Source organism: Protopterus annectens, chromosome 9.part0 (genome assembly GCF_019279795.1).
Source record: "Protopterus annectens isolate FY-2018-M chromosome 9.part0, PAN1.0, whole genome shotgun sequence".
Lineage (NCBI taxonomy): Eukaryota > Metazoa > Chordata > Ceratodontiformes > Protopteridae > Protopterus > Protopterus annectens.
Genome location: NC_056743.1, coordinates 458,960,254 through 458,986,034, shown reverse-complemented (window position 1 = coordinate 458,986,034; position 25,781 = coordinate 458,960,254). Strand labels below are relative to the sequence as shown.

At 38.9% G+C, this 25,781-nt stretch overlaps 1 protein-coding gene and 1 pseudogene across 2 annotated transcripts in view; one reads left to right on the top strand and one right to left on the bottom strand.

The window, feature by feature from the left end:
- Positions 1 to 25,781, top strand: part of LOC122811267 (inositol polyphosphate-5-phosphatase A-like) — a 1,048,439-nt gene that overhangs the window by 421,698 nt on the left and 600,960 nt on the right. The window lies entirely within an intron of this gene.
- LOC122812389 lies at positions 10,233 to 10,351 on the bottom strand (annotated as a pseudogene).

The following is a 25,781-nucleotide window of genomic DNA, read 5'->3' as shown; positions in this document are numbered from 1 at the left end:
GAAGGATCAGATGAGAAGACAGGAAATGTGGAAAATGCATAAATATAGTTGCAAGTATAGAAAACTTCTTGAAGAAGTACATGTTGATCAGGAACGAACACAGGAATGGTTAAGGAGAGGTGAATTTATTCTAAGAGATGTAAGATTAATATTGGCGGCCCAAGATAGTGGGCTACATACACGTTGGGTTACAAAGTCCATATAACATGTGGGAGAAACAGACAAATGTAGGTTTTGTAAAATTGAATTGGAAACTGTCGCACATCTCATTGCTGGTTGTGACATACTAATGGCAGAAGGCCTGTGCACTAAAAGGCATTATAATGTGGCAAGACTGCTTCACTGAGGATTGTACAGTGAAAAACACTGGAAACAGGAGCCACAGAGCATCATAGAAAATAATCAAGTCTACATCACATGGGATCATCCATTACAAACAGTTCTAAAGATAGATGTTTGAAAATTGGATATAGTGGTCCAAGAAAAGAAGACAAAAAAAATTCATCATTGAAATCGCCACCCCCAGTGACTACAGTGTACTGCATGCAGAGAGATACAAAGTTATAAAATGTCAGGATTTGCAAGCGGAAACGAGAGCAATGTGAAAGAAAGATACCCAGACAGTTCCAATAGTAGTAGGAGCAACAGGTCTTATAAAAAAAGAGTATGCAATCATATTTAGATATGTTACCAATACATGTAACTTTACAAATTGCAGAAGGAGTCATTACTGGGCACATTGTGGGTGCTACGAAGAGCACTTTTGGCTGACATAAAAGAGTGAAACAATACTAATTTCATGAACTATAATCGTACTTTGACTTAGGAATGGGGTCCATTCCCATTATGGTATTAGAAACCCAAAACATTTGGAGAAATAAAAAAAGGACTATAGAACATAGAGAGTAAAGAGAAGAGAAGGAAAGGCCCTTTCAGGAGTTTGTGTGGAATTTCAGGACTCTGCAACACAACTTTTCAAGGAGGCAATGGAGCCCGCGTCAGCTATGGTCACAGAATAATCAGAGGCCTAGAAACAATGACAAGTAGTGTGGTAATGTTAAGAATGGTTAACAGCAAAAAATAATGTCCAGGGATGCTGTTTTTTTCTGCCTGTAGGGGACAGCACCAGAACCCGTGAGACCTTGCCTTACTGTCCCAGCCTGGAGGCACTGGGCCAGTGGTAATTTCTCCCGCCACTTGCAAACATGCCTGGCCATCACCACAGAAGCTACATGATTCCTTTTTACACCCCACTCCAGCTCCACTCTTTCCCATTTTCACACAGCCCATCATATAAAAAGTATATGGCTACATAAATATTTATATATTTATAGGTTTACTATTAAAATGTGGAAAGACACTTTCGCGAAAATGGAATGGAAGAAGGTGTCTTTTCAAGTTTTCGTAATGTCGTTCTGCAAATGTCAGAAAAAAATTCTCTGCAAGTAGGACCAGGTGCAAGGCAGGAACTGATACAAGTAGACAAAAAACGCCAGCACCAAATGCAGTGAAAAGCACCAAATGAGACTAATAAATTAAATACATAAGTATTTTATTAAAGTATAATAAACATCCCAGACCGGTTTCAGCCAATAGGCTTTCCTCAGTGGGAATGAAAGTAGTTACAGCTGTGAATTGACATACATTTATATATAATATGAACCATCCAATATGATTCTTCCAAAAGTGATCTTCCCAACATTCAAATTGTTTCCTGTGTAGAGAATGAAAAGTTATGCAATAAAATCACATTATTAATATATAATGTAACAAATGAAGAACAAAATAAAAAATAAAAATAAAACACATAATATTATAAATGGTCATTCAAACCGGGTGAAAACAAAGCACCCAGTTTAATGATCCAATACTTCTCTTTTTTAGTAAGGATTGAGTTACATCCTTGCTTGTAGGATATGTCACCAAGAATTCTGTCAATAATAGTGAACTGGAATCTGGCTGATTAATTTTTTTGGATGTTACTATAACTCGGAATCCAGATGACACTTTACAAAGCAAAACATTTTGCAAATATCCCCAGTATAATAACTTATTACATGTAACGAGTATGCACCCCAACCACATTATCCAAAACATACCCAAATCTCAATTCCTCAGGATTCGCAGAATTTGTTACTTAGAAAATGACTATGAAAAATCTCAACAGGATCTGGTTAACAGGTTTAGAGCTAGGGGTTACAATGTGCCGGACATCCAGGGTGCTCAACAAGTTGCCTCCAACTCAACTAGAACCTCACTTCTCACATATCGTGACAAAACTCATACCGAACAAGATTAATCTATTTGGTTCATCACAACATTGGAACCTTCTTACTGCTAATGATGAACTTACACCTCTGATTGGTGATGTATGCAAGTATGGATATAGAAGAGGCAGGACACTTGGATCATTTTTTTTCACATTTTAAAAGGGTAAGCTTGGCTGGAGCTATACACCACCAATTAACCATGACATGTGACAAATTATGGGGCACTTAAACTGTGGTCATTGCTCATCATGTCCATTCATTTTTACATCCAAACAGTTCACCAGCAAAAACACTGACAGGATTATTGACATAAAATGTTTGGCAATTGTAATAGTGATTGGGTGGTGTACCTTGCAGCATGCACATGTGGCTCATTTTATGTTGGACAAACATCATGACCACTTTGTTTATATATGTCTGAGCATCGTAGTGACATACGAACCAAGAGAGAGACCAATGCTCTATGCAGACACTGTTTTCACCACAACTCAGCCAGATTCCAGTTCACTATTATTGACAGAATTCTTGGTGACAGATCCTACAAGCAAGGATGGCACTCAATCCTTACTAAAAAAGAGAAGTATTGGATCATTAAACTGGGTGTTTGTTTTCACCCGGTTTGAATGACCATTTATAATATTATGTGTTTTATTTTTTATTTTATTCTTCATTTGTTACATTATATATTAATAATGTAGTTTTACTGCATAACGTTTCATTCTCTTGTCATTCTCTATACAGGAAACAATTTGAATGTTGGGAAGATCACTTTTGGAAGAATCATACTGGATGGTTCATATTATATATATATATGTGTGTCACTTCACAGTTGTAACTACTTTCATTCCCACTGAGGAAAGCCTGTTGGCTGACACCGGTCTGGGATGTTTATTATACTTTAATAAAATACTTATGTATTTAATTTATTAGTCTCATTTGGTGCTTTTCACTGCATTTGGTGCTGACGTTTTTTGTCTACTCGTTCTGCAAATGTTCAATGCACAGTAGCGAACAGCAGTGTGCATTTGCTAATGCGCATTGACGTTCTAATAACGGACCGCACTACAGTGGGGATCGGGAAATTTATCCTTTTCCTCACTGTAGTGTGATCTTGGACTTACACATGGGGGATGCAGGGGGGCTTGCCCCCCTTCAAAACTGTAAATGCTTGTGCTGACTACAAAGACAACATCAATGCTTCGAACTACTCATTCGAGTATATCAGTATTAATAATCTAAAACCTGTCGGAAAATAAACGTTCGACAATTATAACAATTATGTCATATTGAATTCAACATTTATTTTTGACACTTTGCTTGAAAATTATTTTGACTGTCCAGATTTTAATATTTATTATTTTTTTTTATTTTTATTTAAATTTGTTGACAGGGAGTGTCCGACTGGACGTAGGTCCATTTTCAGCGGAGGCCCGGGGAGAAAAGCTCCACAGTTAAAATAAACAGACAGTGGTTACATTGGATTACATAGCGATTAACAATTTAACATAGCAATTACTTACAACATATTTAGAGATGAAGAGCATAGTACATCAGTAGACAACTAGAATCTTTATCTGTGAAGTACATACCAGACATTAACAAATGTTACAATGAGAAGTTCCTGCTATAATAAGTACTAGGCTTATGAGCATCTGAGCTTGCTATAATCAAGGTAGTTAGTGGAGTGGAAAGAAAGGTAGTGGTTGGATGGGGTGGATGATATTAGAGTGGGAGTTGCAAGGGCATAGCCAGCATGTTTTTAGGTGCACTTTTAGTAAAGTTTTGAAGTGGGTGCATGATGGCACAGAGGTAATTGTGGGTGGGAGGGAGTTCAATAATTTGGCTATGGTGCAAGAGAATAGTGCTTCACCAGCAGAGTTATTGGCTTTAGTGATCTGCAAGTGATTTTTGTTGCTGGATCTTAGTGGTCTGGTGGTGCGATAGGGTTGGAGTGGATTCTGGAGGGATGGGACATTTAGTGGATGGTTTACTAGTTTGTGGGCGAGTGAGAGTTGATACCACTGAAGGAGGTGAGGGAGTTCAAGCCAGCCCAGTTCAGCAAGTGAGAGACAGTGGTGACAATGGTAGGATGCCCCTGTGGCGAATTTGGCGATTTTGTTGTAGCAGGTCTCTAGCTTGTTTAGATCGCATTGTCTTAGGTTGGTATATATTGGAGAGGCATAAAGTAGGGTGGAGATAAGGTGGGAATTTGCTATTGAAATCTTTGCTGCTTTGGTGAGAAATTGCTTATTTCTGTATAACGCTCCTAGGTTTTTGTGGACTTTTTTTATGGTCATGGATATGTGAATGTCAAATTTTAGTTTATTGTCTATTTCCACTCCTAGCAATTTGGTGTGTTCAGTTGGGTATATAGTGGTGTTGTCTTTTGCTGTGATGTTAAAGCGAGAGTTGTTTTGAGTATGTTTGGTGGGTTGGAAGATGAGTAGTGTAGTTTTGTTTGGGTTGAGTATTAATTGGGCATCGGCTAACCAAGTTTCAACAGAGGAAAAGGCTTCCTGTGTGACTTTTTGCAGTTTGGGTAGGGACTGGGCTGAGCAGATGATGGTAGAGTCATCTGCGTATTGGATGAGTGTGCCATGTTTGGTGGCAGAGGCTAGATTATTGGTGAAAACAGAGAAGAGTAGGGGTCCAAGGATGGATCCTTGGGGAACCCCTATGGAGACAGGTAGTTGGGGAGATATGTCATTCTGCCGTACAATGGATTGTTGGCGGTCAGACAGGTAACTCTGAAACCAGTTGATGACTGATTGCGAGAAGGATAGGTTATTGAGGACAGAGGTAAGTTGTTTGTGTGTTACCATGCCAAATGCTTTAAATAGGTCTAGGAAAGTAGCAGAGGAGAGATAGCCATTGTTTTTATGCTGAAGGATAGTGTTAGTAAAGGAGAATAAGGCAGTGGTGGTGCTATGATTTGGTCGGAAACCATGCTGAGTACTGTAAAGGAGGTTGTTAGTAAGGATGTAGTCTGAGACCTGAGAGTGTATACATCTCTCTAGTATTTTGGAGAGTGGAGAGAGAATAGCTATGGGGCGGTAATTAGTTAGTTCTGTGGAGGGTCCGCCTTTGTGGAGGGGAATTATATGTGATACTTTCCACAGTGTGGGAATGTAACTTTCTGACAGAGAGCGGTTAATCAAGATGGATACTGGGTACGCCAGAGCATCAGCTGCGATTTGTAGGTATTCACTTGGGAGGTTGTCTGCTACTAATTTGGTGGGTTTAAGTTTAGTTAAGAGTTAATAGTAAATCATATATATATATATATATATATATATATAGATATATATATATATATATATATATATATATATATATATATATATAGATAGATAGATACACACACACACACACACACACGCACACAGGAAAAAAAGAGGTGTTAAACCTCTGCCGCAAAAATAACCATCCAAGAGGCTCCCCAAGAAAGGTGGAATTAAGTAATTATTCAAGTTAACATTCTGTGCAGTATGCCAAGTTAGCATTCAGTGCAATTTGTCTAATTCTGATCAGTGCAATATATTATCTGTGCAATATTTTGGGTACTGATGAAGACGTGTAAATGGAATAGTCTTGGTGCATGTCATTGTACTTGTTACTGCACTGCATAAATGTCATACTGTTGTTATTGTTGGATTAGCTTTAGTGTGTGTGTTGTTGTTGTATTAATATTATCAGTATATGTTGTATGCACATTGAGTTCAAAGTAATGCAATTTCGTTCAGTTGCACTGTCGTGCGATCTGAATGACAATAAAGTTCACTTTGACTTTAAGTTTTGTCCCCAAGCAATTGAAGACTCTCCAGTTCATATTGGGTTTGAGTTGCCTAATTGGGTTTAGTGCAAATAAGACTTTCATATAGTCACCATGCAGTCCATCAGAATGTATGTTTGGACTTCCAGGACACCTGCATCCTCATCAAAAATGCCAAAGAATAAAAGAGACGTCTATGTTTTTTGGTGGAAACTAGAATTCAGGTCTTTCCCATTTGATCTCATCTCAGCCTCATGATGTTCATTAAATATATATTTATAGGTATTGCAAACCTGTAGCTGCAAGGAGTGAAGGTGTTTCCATATCTAGAGGCTTCTGACCACTCTGTCACTGAATAGATATCTACTTGGTAGCCTGTACTTTGGATGTTCAGGTACTTCAGGTTCACAGTGAAGAGTGCAAAGTGCATCTGGTGCCTTCTCAAATGCTGCCATTCATAGGCTATACCTTAGAATCTGTCATGCACGTCTTTTCTGCCCACAGACAGGATTCTTCCACTACAAATGTGGCATCAAAAATTGTGCAGGCTCAGTTTCAACCAGCCCATCTTTGTCTGGAAGCCTTGTAATTAATGATAGCAACAATCTGCGTGATTCTCTTTGCAAGGTATCAGCTTTTTCGCTGGATGCTGAAGTTTAATGGTCTCAACTTACAAATCATGTCTGACCTAAAATTTAAAAAAAACGTCCAGTTCATGGGGTCACATAGCTGTAATCAGAAGCCTTATTATGGGCAGTCCATTACCAACCCCTACAAGGTTAGTGACTCTCACTACAGACACCTCTGCCATAGAGTGAGTTGGGCATTGTCAGGCTTATACTGCCCAGGTTGTATGGTGACAATTGGAGGCCTGTCCTCTCTGTCATTGTTTTGGAGATGAGGGCAGTCCTTTTCACTCTTCAGAACTTTCAGTACCCTCTGCCCCAAGGTGCAGTAGCTATCCACATTGACAACATGACTATGGTATGGCACATTACAAAGTAGGGGGTTGATCAGTCATATTCACTATGTCTTGAGGAGATGAAGGCATAAGAATGGGATATGTATCTGCATCACGTACCAAGTCCTATGCACGAGGGTTTGCACGGTCCAAACCATGTAACCAAATTGACCAAATAGACCAGCAAGGCAGCACAGAGTTCAATAAATTTATTAAATACTTGTGTCCATAACAGACTAGTTTCGGCAAACAGCCTTCCTCAGTGTAACACAATGTAGTCAAGTTACATTTTAATCATCTTTTAAGTATTTATCCAGAGCCAATCACAATCATTTGCTCATGAATATTAATAAATTTGAAACATCTTCATTTTATAGAAAATACAAAGGGTACTGTATATACTAATGAAGTCATTCCTGAATGTAAGGCGTACCACCCCAAAGAGGTGCATACACAGAATTAGAAAGTTATTATAATATTATGGTATATCCATTCTCATGCTCATATTAGTAAAGAACAGTGTTTGGATAGCCATTAACCCTGGCTACTAATCCAAACTTCATCAAAAGCACCAAAAGTGTAATACATCAAGTGCTCAAATTAAATGAACTGACAAAATTGAGAAAAAAATAGAACATATAAATAAGAAATCATAATGAATATACATATATAAATATATATGGGTGTACAAAATGACTGAAATAAAAATAGAAAAATAATAAACAATAAACAATAAATAATAAATAAAAATCAGCAACATCCACAATGAAAAGCTTATACCAAAGATTAAACCCATAATATGTGTCATTAGCTTCCAAGACTGATAATATAATAGTAAATGTAACTATGTATTCATAACTTGTCTAAAATAATAGTGAAAACAGTCCTAAGAATTAACATGAACATCCCGAAAAAATGTGTTCATGAGATATAGCCATTTATTTACATGATATGGTCTATCCATCCTGTCATATACTCATATTGTATCAGTCAATGTATGTATGGCAATAATCCTGAGCTTTTCAACAATTATTCATTTGAGGCACCAAAAATGTTGAATATCAAGTACTTAGGGTAAGAGGCCTAAACAATCTATATCCGAACAATGGGAAAATCAGAGGCGTATGTATACAGGAAATGAAGTAAGTATACACCTAAAATTAAATATGAGTATGTCATTGTACATACAAAATGGTCCATGCTGAGAATCTTCAGTTAGATATTGAAATGGAACGTGTTGGAGGGAAGTGTCAACAGGATCCTGAAGGACCACGCACAAAAGGGCCTCTCCAAAAAATGAAACCTGAACACGGGGAACCAAACTTGACAAGGGGATTTTAGAATAAATGAAAATGGGGGACAGTAAAGAGTCCTAGGGACATTTCTAGATGACAACATAACCAAGACATTCTCCTGCGGTGGGGTCAGGGGACACCATCTGAAGCTCCATTCCTTTTCATTAACTGCATGGTTTATCCAGTTTGACATATAGCCAGAGACCCTGCATACCCTGCCAGGATAGTTCATATTCATACTTCTGCTCAGAAGCCCAATAATTGAAAGACTTACAATCATAAATTGACCCATTCTATTCTGTTTTGGCTTCTTCTCAGGGTTTGAACATCTACACAGCTCCAGTTCCACTGATTTTAGTTAATCTTCCTCAAATATTTGATAGAGGCCTTAGTTATCCTTTTACAAAAGTCCACTTGTCTGCTGTGCCAAGTACCACTAAGGCTTGAATTCTTTTAGCAATTTTAAAAAGGTGTAAGTCCCTCCTAAAGGGTCCTACTCCTGTACAGATTCAGCTGCAGAGTTGAAATTCCTGTCTTAGGAAATGCTGTTTCTTGTAGATATTATCCAGGAATAAGGAAATCAGAATTTCAAATGTTATTTATTAATTAAGCAGTAACCGATGACATGGTGTGGTATATTGAAGATTTACCCACGGTTGGCGTAGTTTAATCATGAGGGCAAAGCCCGAGTGATTAAGTAAAGCCAACTGTGGGTAAATTTCAATATACCACAACCATGGAGTCAGTTATTGCTATTATACGATGACCTTATTTAAGAAAAACAATACCTACTTTTCTTAAATAATGTCTTTGTATAACGGCGCATTACTGTTCTTCTGCCGGTGGTAGTATACTGCTTCCTTGTGTTGATGTACTGCGCATGCGTATGGGACTTGCGTTCCCACGCATACCCAGTACATCAATGCTTTGAAACGGAAGCAACAGAGAAAAGAAAGTCTCCATTGCTCTGTTTTTTTTCTTTTTTTTTTTTATTTATTAAAAAAAGGAAGGTTTTAGACACTTTATACCAAAGGAAAAAAGTCCGGGTGACCAGACCTTTTTCCATTGGTATATTGTGGGATTTACAATGGGCATGCTGGCCAATCAGCATGAACGTTTTGGAATATTAATGGGGGCTCTTTGTATAATCCACTATGACTCACATTTCACATGGCTAGGGTTTGCTTCAGAAAAAAATCTGACATTTATGCCTAAAGTAATCTTTGAGACAATACTCAGACAGTACACACACAAACACACACAAACACACACACACACACACACACACACACACACACACACACACACACACACTGTTTGACTCTAAATTTCTAATCTGACATCGAATGGTTCACTGACTATAAATATTGTCATCACACCTTAGACATACACAGCTAGAGAAATGGCTACTTCTGAGATATTTTTTCTCCATGGCTGCCTAAGAACACATTTATGTAGCACTCTGTGAGCTTCATTGAATACTTTTTCTGGACTCTACAACCTGGATGTGATCTGTTGATGCAGTTTTTCATTTAGGGCCACTAATTAGAGGTACAATCCCATGTGGGAGGCCACTCAGAAGGATAAACCTGGAACTCTCTCCTGCATTGACAAGAATGGACCTCCTACTACAAGACACAAAAGTAATGTACTTAACATAATGATAGCTCTGGATGATATATCCATCTTCATCAAAATACCCACTCACTTTTTTCTTTCCTTCTTGCTGACCTGATCTTTTAGTTATTGTTTTGTTCATGCTTCACTTTTCCACAGATTGAAAAAGAGGTTCATAGGTAAGTACTATGGTAGCTGCCTTTGTAGGCGACTTTAAGCCTAGTCAGTTTTCACTGGAAAGGTGAATATCAAACCCTGTACCTAGTGTCTTTGAGGTAAACACCTTTAATCATTTTACCAACTCCCAACCTCCCTCCAGCCTACAGCATCTACTATTCCCAGGCAGACTCCCATCCAAGTACTAAGTAGGCCCAGTGCTGCTTAGCTTCTGAGATCAGATGAAATCGGGTACATTCAGGGTGGTATGGTTGTATGTGGAGATGAAGGTCTATTTGCAGGACATTATGAGTAAAAAGGTTAAGCATGGTAATATATCCACCTGGTGATTCCATATGCATAACACAGGAAAATAAAGTTAGAAGCCTTCATCCTTTCTTTCTAGGTCCATTAGAGCCATCCAGTGTGAGGCCCCTTTCACAGGCACAGAGGATCCACAGCTAAGGAGAAATATTCCAGTTCCTTCAACAAAGAAAAGAGTTTCTCTTGCTAGTGTATCACACACAATTCTCTGTATTCTTTTTGTAGGCTAGCAGGTAATGAGACCTTTCTTTGTTTTCTCACCGAGAAAATGAAATGTCCACATTGACTTCCTCCATTAGACAGACTTCCAAGACAAGCATCAATAAATAGGAAATGGGGACTCGGGACCAAATGGCTGTAACTAAGGAAGTGATTCTTTTGAACTTTGATACATTGCCTGAATTGCCTAGACATAGTAAGGATTTATTAAGTTTAATTCTGATGGCTAACAACAAAGCAGTTACTAGAAAATGGAAATCAAAATCTAAACCAACTGTTTGAAGTATTAAATGTTATAAAAGAGATAAAAGAACTGGAAATGGGATCTGTAGTACAGGAAAGGAGTAAATTACATGGAAAAAAATGAATTTGTAATGTTCAGGTGAAGGAGTGAGGTTTAACTAAAGGCAGGAAATGAGCAATTTATGTAATGTTTTTTAAACACTTTTATTAAATTATCACATGTGACATAGGCAAACATACATTTATATATCAAACCATATTAACAAGTTTACATTTACAAAAATTACACATCATGTATATTGTTTTATATCATATCATCTAAGCAACCCTATATAAATTATTCAGTGACTGTCTTCTGTTAAACCTCGCTTCCCTTCCAAACCATTTTTTGCATGAATTATTCCAAGAAGTTACATTTTTTTAAAACAAGAAACATCTTTATTAAATTATCACTTTTGACAAAGATAATCATGTGGTCATATAAATGAAAACAAACCATATTGACATATTTTTAGCTGCAAACATTATACATCATTCATAATCTCTCCAGTCATAGTCAGTCAGACATTACATAACACATTCAAGTACCGCCTTCTTTTAAACCTCATTCCTCCTTCAACGTGTTATCCTGCGTGTATTGTTCCTACAATTCCCATTTTTTCTATATAATTTGCTCCTACCCTTTTCTAAAGATGCCATTTTCAGTTATGTTATCTTGGTTACTGTATTCACTAGTTATAGTACAGTTGGTTTAGACTTTGATTTCTATTTTCTAGTAATTGTTTTTTTGGCAGCCACCATAATTAGACTCAGCAAGGCCTTGTTATGTCTAGGCAATTCTGATTCTGTATCATAGCGCAAAAAAAAAAATTTCCTTAGTTGTACCAGTTTGTCCACCCAATATTTCTGATAGCATAGTCTGCAGGGAATATTTAAAGTCTAAATCAAGGCCAAAGAGTTGCAGATCAGGCATAGCTCAAATATACCCACAAACAAACAGAGAAAAAACTCAGGCTCCGACCAACATGAATCACATCACACGTAAATTTATTGATGTGAAAAATAAAAAGGTTAGTGCTTTCACAGCAACAAAATACCGCTTCTTCAGACCATTACATAACCTAGTAAACCATCTTCTTATATAGAAATTCAAAAAGACAATTACCCAATCCGTGTTACTAAGCACTGACTGAACATCCAATCAGATACCATCAAAGAACAGCATATTTTACATATTGTATCAGCTCTAGAATTTACATGTGGTGTTTAGCCATAGTGGTCAGAGCCTGGAATTTTTCTCTCAGTTCTTAAAGTCTGCCAAGTCATTACATTCCCAAAAATATGTTCCCAAATACTTCTTTCTTCCCCATTGCACCTCTAACATTTGCTATCTACCTGCAGTAAAATTCTTTGGAGTCTACGCAAAGTATAAAAAATACCTATGTAAACACTTCCAAGCAAAGATAGTAAATCTTTTAGACTTTGTTATATATTTGGGAGTCATACATATATCGTCCCATTGTTTCTTTGTGAATTGCTTATCCAGTCTCTCTTCCCAATCCTTCCTAACCTCTTCATATTGATTCTTATAGTTATCATGCAGTAGATTATATTCTCTACTAATTATCCCTTTTTTAACAGCAGCTGCTGTTCTAGATTCTACTAAAATTCTTTCAGTGCTGGTCTTTCACTTAGGATCCCCTTATTTCTTTCTCTTTGCCTATACACTGATATCAATCCTTGTTAGGGAAACAATCTCTAGCCTGCAGTCTAAATAAATTCTTGACTCCTCCCATTCTATTACCTTTCCCTTTCTAATCATTTGTTGTCAATACCTTGGTTCCTTTGCCAGTTTTTCTCCAGTAAATTTCAGCCCCCTCTTGCCTGTTCTGTGTACCCCTAATTGCAGTCATCCGTGTCTTCAGAATCTCCTTTCTCCATTCCCGTGTTGGCTTAGTTTTTAGAATACTTTCTGCTACTTTATGAATATAATATTCTTTATGGTTATTGTTATTCTCCTTAAGGATCTGCATCCAAAATCCCAGTCTCTCCTTTTTTCTTGAACCCCCCCCCCCCGCTTCATCATCATCCCTTTGCACTTTGAGTTATAGCTTTCTGCTTGTGCTAGGTATAGGAGCCTTAACTGTGTTGCTCTGAAATACCCCTTCAACTCAGGTAATCCCAATCTACCCTGCTCTATTGGAAGAATCAGCTTATCCCACTTGACTCTTGCTGTCTTCCCCTCCCAGATAAAATCCTTCATCTCTTTATTAATTGCTATTCACAACTTCTCCTCTGGTTGATAAAAATATGTCTGACCTCTGTATAAAACTAAAGGGACTAAAAACATTTTGACTGCTTGTATCTTGCTATCTATATGCATATAACAGAGCTTCCAGTTTCTCAGTTTATTGTCTTCAAATATATCCTTAGCTGCCATAACAGAATCCTTTTTAATCCATACTCCTCTAAATAGCTCATGTTATCATGTCCCCATAAATATAACTATTGCTGAAATAATTTGTGTGTGGGTACACAGTTTACAGCGATTGCCTTTGTTTTATCTTCATTAATTTTGTATCCTGAAAAGACTTGAAACTGTCTCAAAATGTTCCACAACACTGAAATGTCCTTTTCTGGTTTCATCAGTTATAAAATAATATCATCTGCAAATAAATCTAGCTTTTCTTGACTAACATACCAATTATCATACCAATTATTTTAGTCCCTTATTTTCTTTGCCAGTGGCTCTAAATATGATGCAAATAACAAAGGGGAAAGACGACATTCCTGCTTGATTGCTCTGCTCAAACAGAACTCATCAGAGAGGAACCCACCCACTTTAATTTTCACCTCCAATCTCTCATATATCCTCCTAACCAAGCTTATAATTTTATCAAGGAACGTAAATGCTTCCATTGCCCTGCTCATAAAATCCCAGTTTACTCTGTTGAATGCTTTCTCTGCATCAAGACCCACCAACAACAGTGGTATTTTCTTACATTCTGCTTCCCTGTGGATCATATTAATGTTGTCAAATGTTTGCCTCCCCTCCAGAAAACCACACTGATACATAACTATCAATTTTGGCATCACCTTTGCCATTTTTTTAGCCATTATAGACATATATACTTAATAATCACACCTATATGCAGATGGAACTGATGGATGTTCATCGTGTTTCACTGTTGCAGTCATTACATTTGGGTAATCTGCTGGCAGGTTGCCCTGAGTCGGCCTGATTAACAATGTCTTGGGTCCTGCGTCGGTTGCTGTCCCTCCTTCCATGACGTCAGGTCGTCAGGGGTATAAAACATGCAGCCGACGCCATTACATCAGTCTTTCTTGCCGAGCGGTGCCCGAAGCAGAAGCAATTCGCAAGTGTTGGTCGGCCAACTCCTGAAATTTTCGTTTTCAAGTTTCAGAACGAAAGACTTCAACTTAAAGCTAAGTACCCCATTGGGGAAACTTTTTCTTGCTCCTTACCAATGTCAGTAAAAATTAATAATTGTATTACTTGTGGGAAGCAAATACCTCATAAGGATTTTCATTTGTACTGTATTCCTTGCCTAGGCCCTGACCACAATGTACCTTCCTGTCGGTTTTGTGCTTTATTTAATCAGCGCACTACCGTCGTTGGTACATATTTGCTTCAAAATATTACGGTTCTCGGTTTAATTATCCAGAAATGATGTCGGTTAGCCATCCAACTACTGGAATACTGAAAAAATGCAAAGAAAAAGACAGAGACAGGCCACTGAGGTCCAAAACTGCCGACGATGCTTCTCCTAAGCCAGTCGCCAGTTTGCCGGTACTCACTGAGGAGCTTTCGCACCCCCTGATACCTGCTACTTCTGATTCACAGGCCTCTACTGAGACCCATTCGGAGTCCGGTATGCCATGAGATGTTTCACATATGGAACCCGCGGATGTCTCTACCTTGGATGGGTCCGGAGCCGCTGAGCAGGCACCGGCTTCTGAGGGTGTATTCAGGCCTACAGACCTGCATATTAAACCGACTCCAACTTCAGTGCTAAGGTCTAAATCTCGATCTATGTCTAAAAAACTGACGCCCAGGCCACATGTTCAGGCCCCTATGCCTAAAAAACAAATGATCAAAATGGCTGAAGATTTAATTACTCTAATCAGGGGTAGTCAACCCCCCCCAAGAGACCTAGGATTGAATTTGACTATGAATCTTCTGACCAGGACTCTGTTTCTTCTGACTCTTCTAATGATCTGGATTTGTCTATACCTACTTATGAGGACTCTGATGCAGAGGATTCCATTTCCTCTGCTTCTCCGCCTGAGGATTTCTCTTTTGGGGAAACTTTACATACCTTAAGGGAGCATTTTCACTGGGAAAGTCAGGATTTCTCTGAATCCAAAAAGAGGCTTAGGGATTTCCTTCTTCTTCCTCAGCATAGGCCTTTGGCTATACCTCATGTACTAGATATTGTTAATGATGTGTTTTCGGAATCCAGTATGGCCCCTGATTCCTTGCCTCCAGCCCCTAGCAAACCAGACAGGCACTACAGGATTCCTGAGTCCCACAAATTCCTTTTCAAAAATCCTGTTGCGGACCCTGAAACCATTTCTCAGGGACCCAAGGGCATTAAGGCTTTTACTGCTAAAAATCCTACCCCTTCTGGATAGATGGGGTAAAAAAGTTTATACTTCTGCAACCTTAGCAATCAGGGCTTTAAACTGTCAGTTCCATATGTTAAAATATCAACAGCATATCATGGGACTGCTTAAACAGAAAATTATGTTGATTTCTGACTGTGTGGAGAATAAAGATTTGCAGGATTTATTGCATTCAGCTGAACAAGTTGGCAAACATACTTTGCAATGTGGTTTTGATTCCTTAGAGGCCTCCTGTAGGGCTTCTGTTACTGGGTCTGTGCTTAGAAGGCATGCTTGGCTTAAGGAGCAATCTCTGCCTGATCATGTTAAAGCAAAACTTTTGGATGCTCCTTTACAGCAGGACTGCTTATTTGGCAATAAGGCTAAAGAAGTTCTAAAAAAGATGGAAGATAAAGCTAAATCTATGCAAACTGTGAAATACTTCTTACAAGTGCAACCTCCTAGATTTAGTAGGCATTGGCCTACTAAGAACTGGTCCTTTCCAGCTCCCTCCAGAGCCACAACGGCCAAACCCAGACATTCCAGAACCACCAGGTTTCAGTCCCAAGGGACTTTCAGAACTAAGCAATGGGGTGCTTCCACTTCCAAATCTGGAAACAACAAAGCACCACCCTATGGTAAGCAGTCTCAATGACTTCCCTTTGAAATTACCAAGCACTTACCTCTTAACCGCCCCTTTGGGGGGAAAACTGGCTCTTCATTCAAGAAACTGGCAACTTATAACCCAGGACAAATGGGTTTTAAATATAGTGTCCCAGGGATACAGATTCATTTCTACACCCTGCCAACACCAAGCGGGTGACTAGACCTGCCCCCAAATCAGTGGGCAGAGGCTCAGAAACAAGTACTTTCCCTCCTAAACATGGGGGCTATTCAGCTAGTACCAGAAGAGGAAAAGGGACAAGGTTTCTATTCCAGACTTTTCCTAGTACCCAGAAAAGACAAATCATGACATCCAATTCTGGACCTGTCATCTCTAAACACCTTTCTGGACATTCCAAAATTCAAGATGCTGACTCTTCACCAGTTACTTCCTATGCTAGGCAAGGATGCCTGGTTGGAAACTCTCGACTTAAAAGAAGCTTACCTGAATATCCCAATCAGGGAATCTTGCAGAAGATTCCTATGCTTCAAAGCAGGCTGCATGCATTATCAGTTCTCTGCACTGCCCTTTGGCTTGTCTACTGCGCCCAAGGTATTCACAAAGTGCCTGGCTCCAGTAATTGCATTTTTCAGGCAAAGAAATATTCAAATATATCCATACCTGGACGATTGTCTAATTCAGGCAGAAAACCAGGCCATTCTTCTACAACATCTGGCGTTTGTAAAAAGACTTCTAACCTGTCTAGGGTACACCATAAACGAAAAGAAATCTCAACTGGTACCCTCTCAAAAAATTACATTCCTGGGTGCAAGCTTGAATACAACTGCCCAGATGGCTTTCCTTACTCCAGAAAAGCAAATTCATTTGGTGACTTACTTCAAACAGGCGGCCACAAAAACCCTGCTATCTGCAAGGCAAATACCGCAAGCCTTGGGGTTCATGGCCTCATGCATTCTTATAATTCCATATGCAAGACTGCATATGAGGAAACTTCAGTGATACTTAAAAAGTTTATGGAGTCAACATTGTCACAGCCTGGAAACAATGATTCCTATCATACTTTGCCTGCACCTAGAGTTCCTATGGTGGGCAGAGGCCTGCCACCAAAACAAGGGACTGCCATTCACACCACCACCACCTGCCACCCAAACCCTAACTACAGACGCATCAGACTATGCATGGGGGGGGGGGCTCATCTGGCAGGCAAGTGCATTCAGGGCAAATGGAGCCCAAATCAAATGCACCTTCATATCAATCAAAAAGAAATGCTAGCTGTACAGAATGCACTGACAGCCTTCAAGGACTACCTTCATCCAGGACAATTACTGATAAAGACGGACAACACCACGGTTATGTGGTATATAAACAAGCAGGGGGTACACATTCCTACCCCCTCTGCAGACTAGCCATGGCATTGTGGAACATGGCCTTGAGCTACCAAAGTACAACTACAAGCTCAATTCCAGCCAGGAAAGCAGAATGTTCTGGCAGACGAACTAAGCAGAAATCTCATGGACCCTCATGAATGGAAACTGGAACTATGGATTTTCAACATGTTGACACACAAGTTGGGGAGTACAGACATAGATCTTTTTGCCTCACCCCAGAACTACCAGTTGGACAAATTTTGCACAAGAACTCATCAAAAAAGCCTGGAAAGTGGATGCTCTGACCTTCAGATGGAAAAAACTATCAGTCTGTGCCTTTCCCCCTCTGCCTTTGCTCTCCAAAGTTCTACTAAAAGTCAAACAGGACAAACCAAAAATGATTTTGATTGCTCCAGACTGGCCTCGCCAACACTGTTACCCACTCCTGCGCAGTGTGTCACACATTTCTCCATGGCATCTGCCTCAGACACCTTCCTTACTGTCTCAGCAGGAGAACCAAATTCTGCACCCTCAGCTCCAAGCATTGAATCTTGCAGCTTGGCTAATCACTTAAATTCACCCTTAGCATCCCTCAGCAAACCTGTGATGGATGTCATTTTGGAGGTGAGAAGACCTAATACTAGAAAATCTTATGCTGACAAATGGAAAAGATTCTGTGCCTGGAATCAATCTCAAGGGATGAGCACAGCAGTGCCCAATTTACCTCAGATTTTGCAATACTTAACTGAGATGCTTCATAAGGGCCTGTCTTTTTCTTCCATAAAAATCCATGCCTCAGCCATTTCAGCTCATTAAAACACAGCCCCCCCTCTCTTCTCTCACCCTCTTCTAAAGCAGTATCTCAGAGGAGCCAGAAACTTGAGACCACCCAAGAGAGCTCCAACCCCTGCCCTGGGACCTTAACTTTGTATTGGAGAAACTCACTCTACCTCCTTTTGAGCCAGCTGCAACTGCAGACTTAAAATTTCTTTCCTGTAAAACAGCCTTCCTTTTAGCAATCACTTCAGCTAGAAGGATATCTGAATTACAGGCCCTTATGGCAGTGGTGCTTTTCATCATCTTTCATGCGGACATGGTGTCACTCAGGACCAATCCATCATTCATGCCCAAGGTGGTATCCAATGTGGCTCAATCAGTCCATTCATTTGCCAACTTTCTTTACCAATCCACAGAACAAGGGAGAGTGGATTCTGCATTCATTGGATGTACACAGACAACTTAGATTCTACTTGGACAGGACTAAATCTCGAAGAAAATCTGAACAACTGCTGGTAGCATTTGCTGCAGGGGCAGAGGGGAAGGCTTTTTCAAAGCAAATCATTTCTAAATAGATAAGCCATTGTTTTCATTTCTGTTATAAGCACCATGGAAAACCTACCAACCCAGGGGATCAGATCTCATTCCACCAGGGCTGCATCTACTTCAGCAGCCTTTCTCAGAGGTGTTCCTATCAGGGATATTCTAGAAGCTGCTACCTGGAGTTCAATTCATACTTTCACCAAGCATTATCATTTACCAATTTTCTTTAAATCCAGAGCTGGCTTTGCCACTGCTGTTTTGCAGGGTCTTATAGCTGATCCTAATGCTGTATAAATCCATCCCCCCAACCTTAGCTTTGGGAATCTACCCAAATGTAATGACTGCAACAGTGAAACACGATGAACATAGTACAGCTGTGTACACTTCCCATAAATGTTCGAGCGTATTCACTGTTGCAGTCCTGGTTACCCTCCCTTCAGCCCTCTGTTTTTCTTTTACTATACCTCTTCTTTCTTTTACTATGCTTAAAAGCCTTTTTAGTGTATTTGCTTTAGTTTGTAGGTATATTTTGTATATATATTTTGCTCCCCATTTGAAGGGCACCTGAGATTTAGGGCAAGAAAAACTGATGTAATGGCGTCGGCTGCATGTTTTATACCCCTGATGACCTGACGTCATGGAAGAAGGGACAGCAACCGACGCAGGACCCAAGACTTTGTTAATCAGGCCGACTGAGGGCAACCTGCCAGCAGATTACCCAAATGCAATGACTGCAACAGTGAATACACTCGAACATCTACATTTATGGTAAGTGTACACAACTGTACTGTCTTTACCATCTTTCGGTATTACAGCCATCACCGCTTTCTTCCAGGATGTTGGTGTTTCTCCTTTTAAAATATTGTTAAACAAAGAACCTTCCAGATCTTTATCAGTTTTTCCCTCCTAGCCTCCAAACTTTTACAGGCATACTATCTATTCCAGGGGAATTTCCTGTGGTTATACATCACCATTTATATCTCATCTTCTCCTATCCTGTTAGTAATTGAGGCTCAGCTACCTCTAACCTCGGCATATATAATTCTTCCATAAACATTTCCATTGGTACCTTTTCTTGATTTCCACATTCCTGTGCTTTATACAGACTTTCATAAAATTTCTGAAATATTTCTAAAACCTCTACAGGATCTCTGGTTATCTTCCTTGTTATTGGCTCCCTAAGCTTGACGACGACCCTTTCTACTTTCTGTTGCCTCGGCCATTGTGCTTAAAGTTTTTGTGGGCTGGAGTTATTATAAAAAACAGTTACGTAACAGTTTTTCAAAACTCGTGCATATTATCAGGGTAATCCCTTATTTTCTGTTCAGCGTCCTGCAGTAGCTCCTCTTCTTGTTCTGTGATATTACCCCTATTCTGCAATACTTTAACCTTTGTCAGTCCCTGTAAATAATTCTTGTTACTTCTTAGCCATGTCGCTCTTTCTTTTATTTCTACCCTATTTTTAAACTCTACTTTAATTTTATCCAAGTCCCTGGTTATATTTTCAGAAAAAAAATCCCTAAAAAAGCCTGAATAATTTCCACTACCCATTCCTTCAATTCCTCTCTTTCTAACAGAGAGATGGAAATGTACCAGTGTCATTTTTATTTTATTACCCTTCATTTTTGTTTTAGTTGTTATTGGAGCATGATCGGAAATAGGTATTGGATGTGCATCAACACTTTCAATTAAATGCACATGTTCATGTGAAATTTAATTTCTGTCTAGCCTAGCCCAGTTTTTGTACCTTGCGGAATAGTATGTAAATTCACTTCAGACTCCTACTACTGAATTCACATCTTCCATGTCAAACATTTTCATACATTTCTTCAGTAATCTACCCTCTTTTGTTATATTTTCTTTTCTGGGCCCCAGATACAGCCTTACTGCTGCAAATCAGATTTCACTCCCCACATATATGTAACACATATATAAAAAAAAGGGGGTTATCTTAACTCGTGTTTGTTCTACTGTATTCCGTCATGTATGCTAAATTACCCTGTAACACCTGTTTTTGTCTGACAAGCTGTCTGTAACTTTAATGTTGTAACTGAAGTTTTAATGTTCTGTTTCTTTATCTGTTTTATATGGAGCTTTTATCCCCGGGCCTGTACTGAAAATGGACATATATCCAATTAGACTAGCCCAGTCAACAAATGTAAAATAAAAATAGAAAAATAAATAAATATGTAATATGCCCTGCTGAAAGCTGATTATTTCTCCCAGAATTTTCTTACGCTCTCAATTTATGTTATGTTGGAGTAAATAACAGTTATTGTAAAGAAAGAAAATGTATATGTAATGTACAATGTGTGCAAATGAAAAATGTTAATATGGTTTGTTTTCTTTTTTATTAATGCATTTGTGCTTATGTCTTGACTGGTAATTTAATAAAGTTAGTACAAATAAATATGAAATTGGAGAATATAGCAAGTAAAGTACACACAAAAGCGAAGTATGAAGGAAAAGCAGGTGGGGTAAGTAGCACACTTTTTGTAGGGATAGGTATCCCTGGTGAAGGAGTCCAAGTGCACTCATTCTGATGTCCACAGTGGGTACACTCAACACTTGGGTCCCTTAAGGTTCACTACTAGGCCCCTTTCTCTTCTCCTTGTTCATCAGTGACCTCCTAGATGACCTTCCCTCTCTGAACAATGTACTTTACGCTGATGATGTTTTCCTACTTCAAGCAAACAAAGGCCCACATAATATGCAAGCCCAGTTACAATAATCTTTCATCAAACTCTGCCACTGGGCTTCAACTAGTACATTTTTAGCAAACCATAAAAAGAATGTAATGGTCTTTCCTTCTCTTCTCTTGCCCTCACATATTCCATCAAATATCCATATTGTCTTTTTCAGACTCTCATAACAATATCGTACTCATAGTCGCAGAATATAAATAATTGGGTCTTATTCTGGACCGATCTCTTTCTCTCTCTCTCTCTCACTCGCTAACCATACTGCGAAAATTGTTCTTTAAATCTTGTTCCAGCTTAACTGTGTTATAAAATCTTGCACTTCCTTTCACCTGTTGCTAGACTTGCCATACCCAAACTAAACTAGAATACTGTCTTCCTCTGCTAATCTTTTATTCTTCCTATAATACTAAGCAACTTCAGACTACAGTAAACAAATCTGTAGTTTTGCCCTTCTGACAGGTGACTCCACTCACCACTGCTTTCTTCTGCAAGGGGTAAATTGGCTGCCAGTAACTGAAAGATCTACCGACTTACTTGGTTCACTAATATGTAACATTTTACATGAAGGCTACTGTACCCCATTTAAAAGACTCCTTCTCGTTATAGAACTAAACTGCTTTCTTTGACCTCCCTTTAAAACAGTATTTGGTAAAACGGCCTTTTCAAGGCTTGGTCCTGTCATTTGGATGGAGTTTCTGAATTAAAATTGAATTAAAATTTACATAAGGGGTGGGCAGCTCAAAAGCTAATGTTTAAAAGCATAACACAGAGTGGGTACGTTGGAAAAAAAAATTTGAAAAAGTCCACAAACCATTTTCTTTCTCAGTTTTTACCCCCATTATCTATCAATCATTAGCCCCGCCTTGACGAAATGGCATATTCATTCTCCTTCGCCAGGTGAGGATCAATTGGAAGGGGCCATTATTTGGACAGCCATTGAGGTGGCTTGCACTTTATCTATGTTATGCACTACTCACCCACGCAAACACACCTAGGAAAGTGCCAGGGAGGGGATGTGCAGTGGACTGACTGCAGAGGACATCTTCTCACTTCTACAAGTTTGGCTACCTCAAGCAGCCCCAATCTGTCTTCTTAAAGTACCATGTGGTAGTTTCTTCAGTCTCAACTGGGAAAATTGCTCCACTGAGTGGGCCATGACCCTTCACTCCTCCCCCTCCATGCGTATTGTTCTGCTGCTGGGGTATCTAATCAAACCTCATTTGCCTGAGGCATATTTAGAGAAGCATCCTTTTGTGCCACAGAACCTGGCTTACGTAATGGCTTTACCTGGCAGCTCACACTGTTTCAAGTGATGCACATCATAGATGAGAAGGTCTCCTCTGTTTTCTGCTCCAGCAAATAAAACAGGGAAATGAACAAATCCACTTATGGGAGGAAACACGGTCTAGTCCTGAGGGGCACCCAGCCCTTGTAAAAGACCCAGGGCAGCTCCCTGTGCATAAGGGCCAGAGGTTCTGAAAACTTTGAGCAGAGTTATTTTTATTTATTTAACTATTTAACTATATCATAACTGGGACAATGGTGTGATCAGTAGACTCCTTTCAGCCCACAGCCTGACCCCTACCAAGAAAAGTTTTTCCAAGATACAAAGCTCAGCACCCCGAAAACAGCCTTTTAGAATGGAGGATGGGCAAGCACGTCAGTCATAAGGTACAGACGAATGCTTTAAAGATGTTCATAGATGTAGAAATCCTTTAAGGAACTGCATAACTAGGCTGTGCTGTTTCCAGTGTCCTGCCCTACACAGGGTTATGAAGTGCAAAAATAGCTGACATGCATCCTGACCATAGAATGAGTGAGGTCTGAATCATATATGTGCCTGAGGAAGGTAAGGACCACTTACAAACTTGCCACCTGAAGTGGTATTTTCTAGGACTGTATCTGTGTGTTTCTTGCTGGCACAGTTTGTCTGCCAGGGGGAAGGCTTTCCAGCCTCCTCAGTCTGTTTTTGTACCCCAGCTAGAAGATCCAACAGGCTGAAGGGATCTCTAATAAATGCCAGACTCTGATATTGTGCTCCATTTTTAGAAGATCCAAACCAGATTTGGCTTATAAGTTTCCTGCTCTAAGAGAAAGCTGAAGGATCATCAGTAAGCCTTCCAGTTCATTCACCATTCAGAGAAGTGATGCCTGTTTCTGTGCTCCTCCTTGATTGTTTACACTCTACTTGATAGATTATCAGATCAGATTAGGTGGGGACTATTCTTTCTAAGGCATTTAGAACCTAAAGAACCAAAAGGACTGCATGTAGTTCCAGCTGTTTTAAATAAGCCATCCCTCCCTGATGGACCACTTCTCTTCACTGTGCAGGAATCACGACAAGTTCCTCGGTTGGCGTGGCTAGGATGTAGACTGGTTGGCAGCATCTTTTCTCAGCTCTGCACTCAAAAGATATTTCTGACAGGAATTTTTAAAAACTAGATATTGTAGACAAACCTATTTTGTTGAATTACTTCTACTAATATTACTAGAAGTCTACAGTGCAAAATATTTGGCTTTAAACATTATTTTTCCTGTCAAAAACAAGAAGGAATGTATCTGAATCTACTGAAAATGAGCTTTTCTAAGCATACCACACAGGACCAGACGATGAAAAAGGAGATACAGTCTTTATTAAATGCTATACAAGACTTGTCAGTGAAATTTGACAAAATGAATACCAAACTGGACACTTTTGAGGAGATATCTACAAAACAAATACAACAACTACAAGAAATAATGACGCAACAGAAGTCTCAAATAGCTGACATAGAGAGATCCTTAAATGATACCGAGGGCAGACACTCAGAACAAGATCTTCAGCTACATTTTTTATCACAACAAAATGCTTCATTACAAAATAAAATAGAGGATCTAGAGAACAGGTCCAGACGAAATAACCTTCGCATCTATGGGCTACCAGAGAAAACAGAGGGAGATAACATGGTGACTTTCCTTACTACCTGGTTACCAGAAGTTTTAAAATTGCCTGAAGCTCTTTCTTATGGAATTGAAAGAGCCCACAGATCCTTAAGAGCTGCTTCATCAACCATCAAATCAAAAAATCACCCGAGATCAATAATAGTAAAGTTTTTTCATCACAGGACAAGGAACTTATTTTAAAAACAGCATGGTCAACTTCTCCAGTTAAATACAAAGACAGCATAATCAGATTTGATAATGATTATTCTGCTGGAGTTATAACTGCAAGAAAAGAATGTCTCCCTCTGATAAAGGAATTGAAAAAAAGACAACTTAAAGTCCACTTGCTGTTCCCTGCAAGAATAAAAATATTTTTACTGAAGGTCCTAAAACTTTTGACACTCTGCAAGCAACAGTTTCTTATCTTTCAGCTAATAAAACCTTGAATAATGTGGAAGAAATAGATTTCTCCCAATTTGGGGTTAAGCGGCACTTAGAAAAAAATGAATGGAGCACTGCTGACAAGAAGAAGAAGAAACGATAAAAGACATATGAAAAACACAAACATTATTGTCTTCTATTTGCTCTGTAAGGCAAAAAAGTTCTTTGAAAGCATTCATGCTTTACACGTGTCAGTCTTTGAAACAATATATATACAAGATAAGCAGGACATTTTAAGCAAGGTAACATATCTTTCTCTATTACAGTGTAAATACTTACAGTCATGAATTTTCTAACTCTAAATTATGTTTAGATAGTTCATTTATAAATTACCTGCCTTTTACTGCTAGTATAGAATATGATGTACTTACACTGACATATTAATGTGGTGTGTTTAAATGAGCATGATTCCTTTTTATATTATTTACACTAAGCTGCATGAAATATCTAAACTGATGTATTTAATACACATAATATATAAAAACTGATAGTAATAACTGTCAAAAAGTGCCTTGAAAAGTAATTATCTATTCTTTGATGCTAAAAGTGCCTTTTTGACTAACAAACAACTGTTTGACTTGTATATCTGCCCTTAATGTTAAGAAAACTAATAGAAGTTTAATGAGCTGGTGTTCAGTTTAAAAAAAGCCCTAAAAACTTCACTTACTTTGTTTTTGCCTTCCCGCCATGGTCATGAGCTGGGAACTCTTATTTTACCACCCCTGAATGAAGGTTTTTCAGTTAGAATCCATTACAGTGTGTTAAACCTTCTAACAGCACAAAATGAAAGTAAACAGTCATGAGTGATGTCAGCACTAAACAAGACAGTATGGGTGTGGTGTCAGCTCCTAAGCTAACCAGCACACTATTTATGAGATGGCAAAGTGCTTTTACAGTTTTAACAAATATTAAAAGTACACT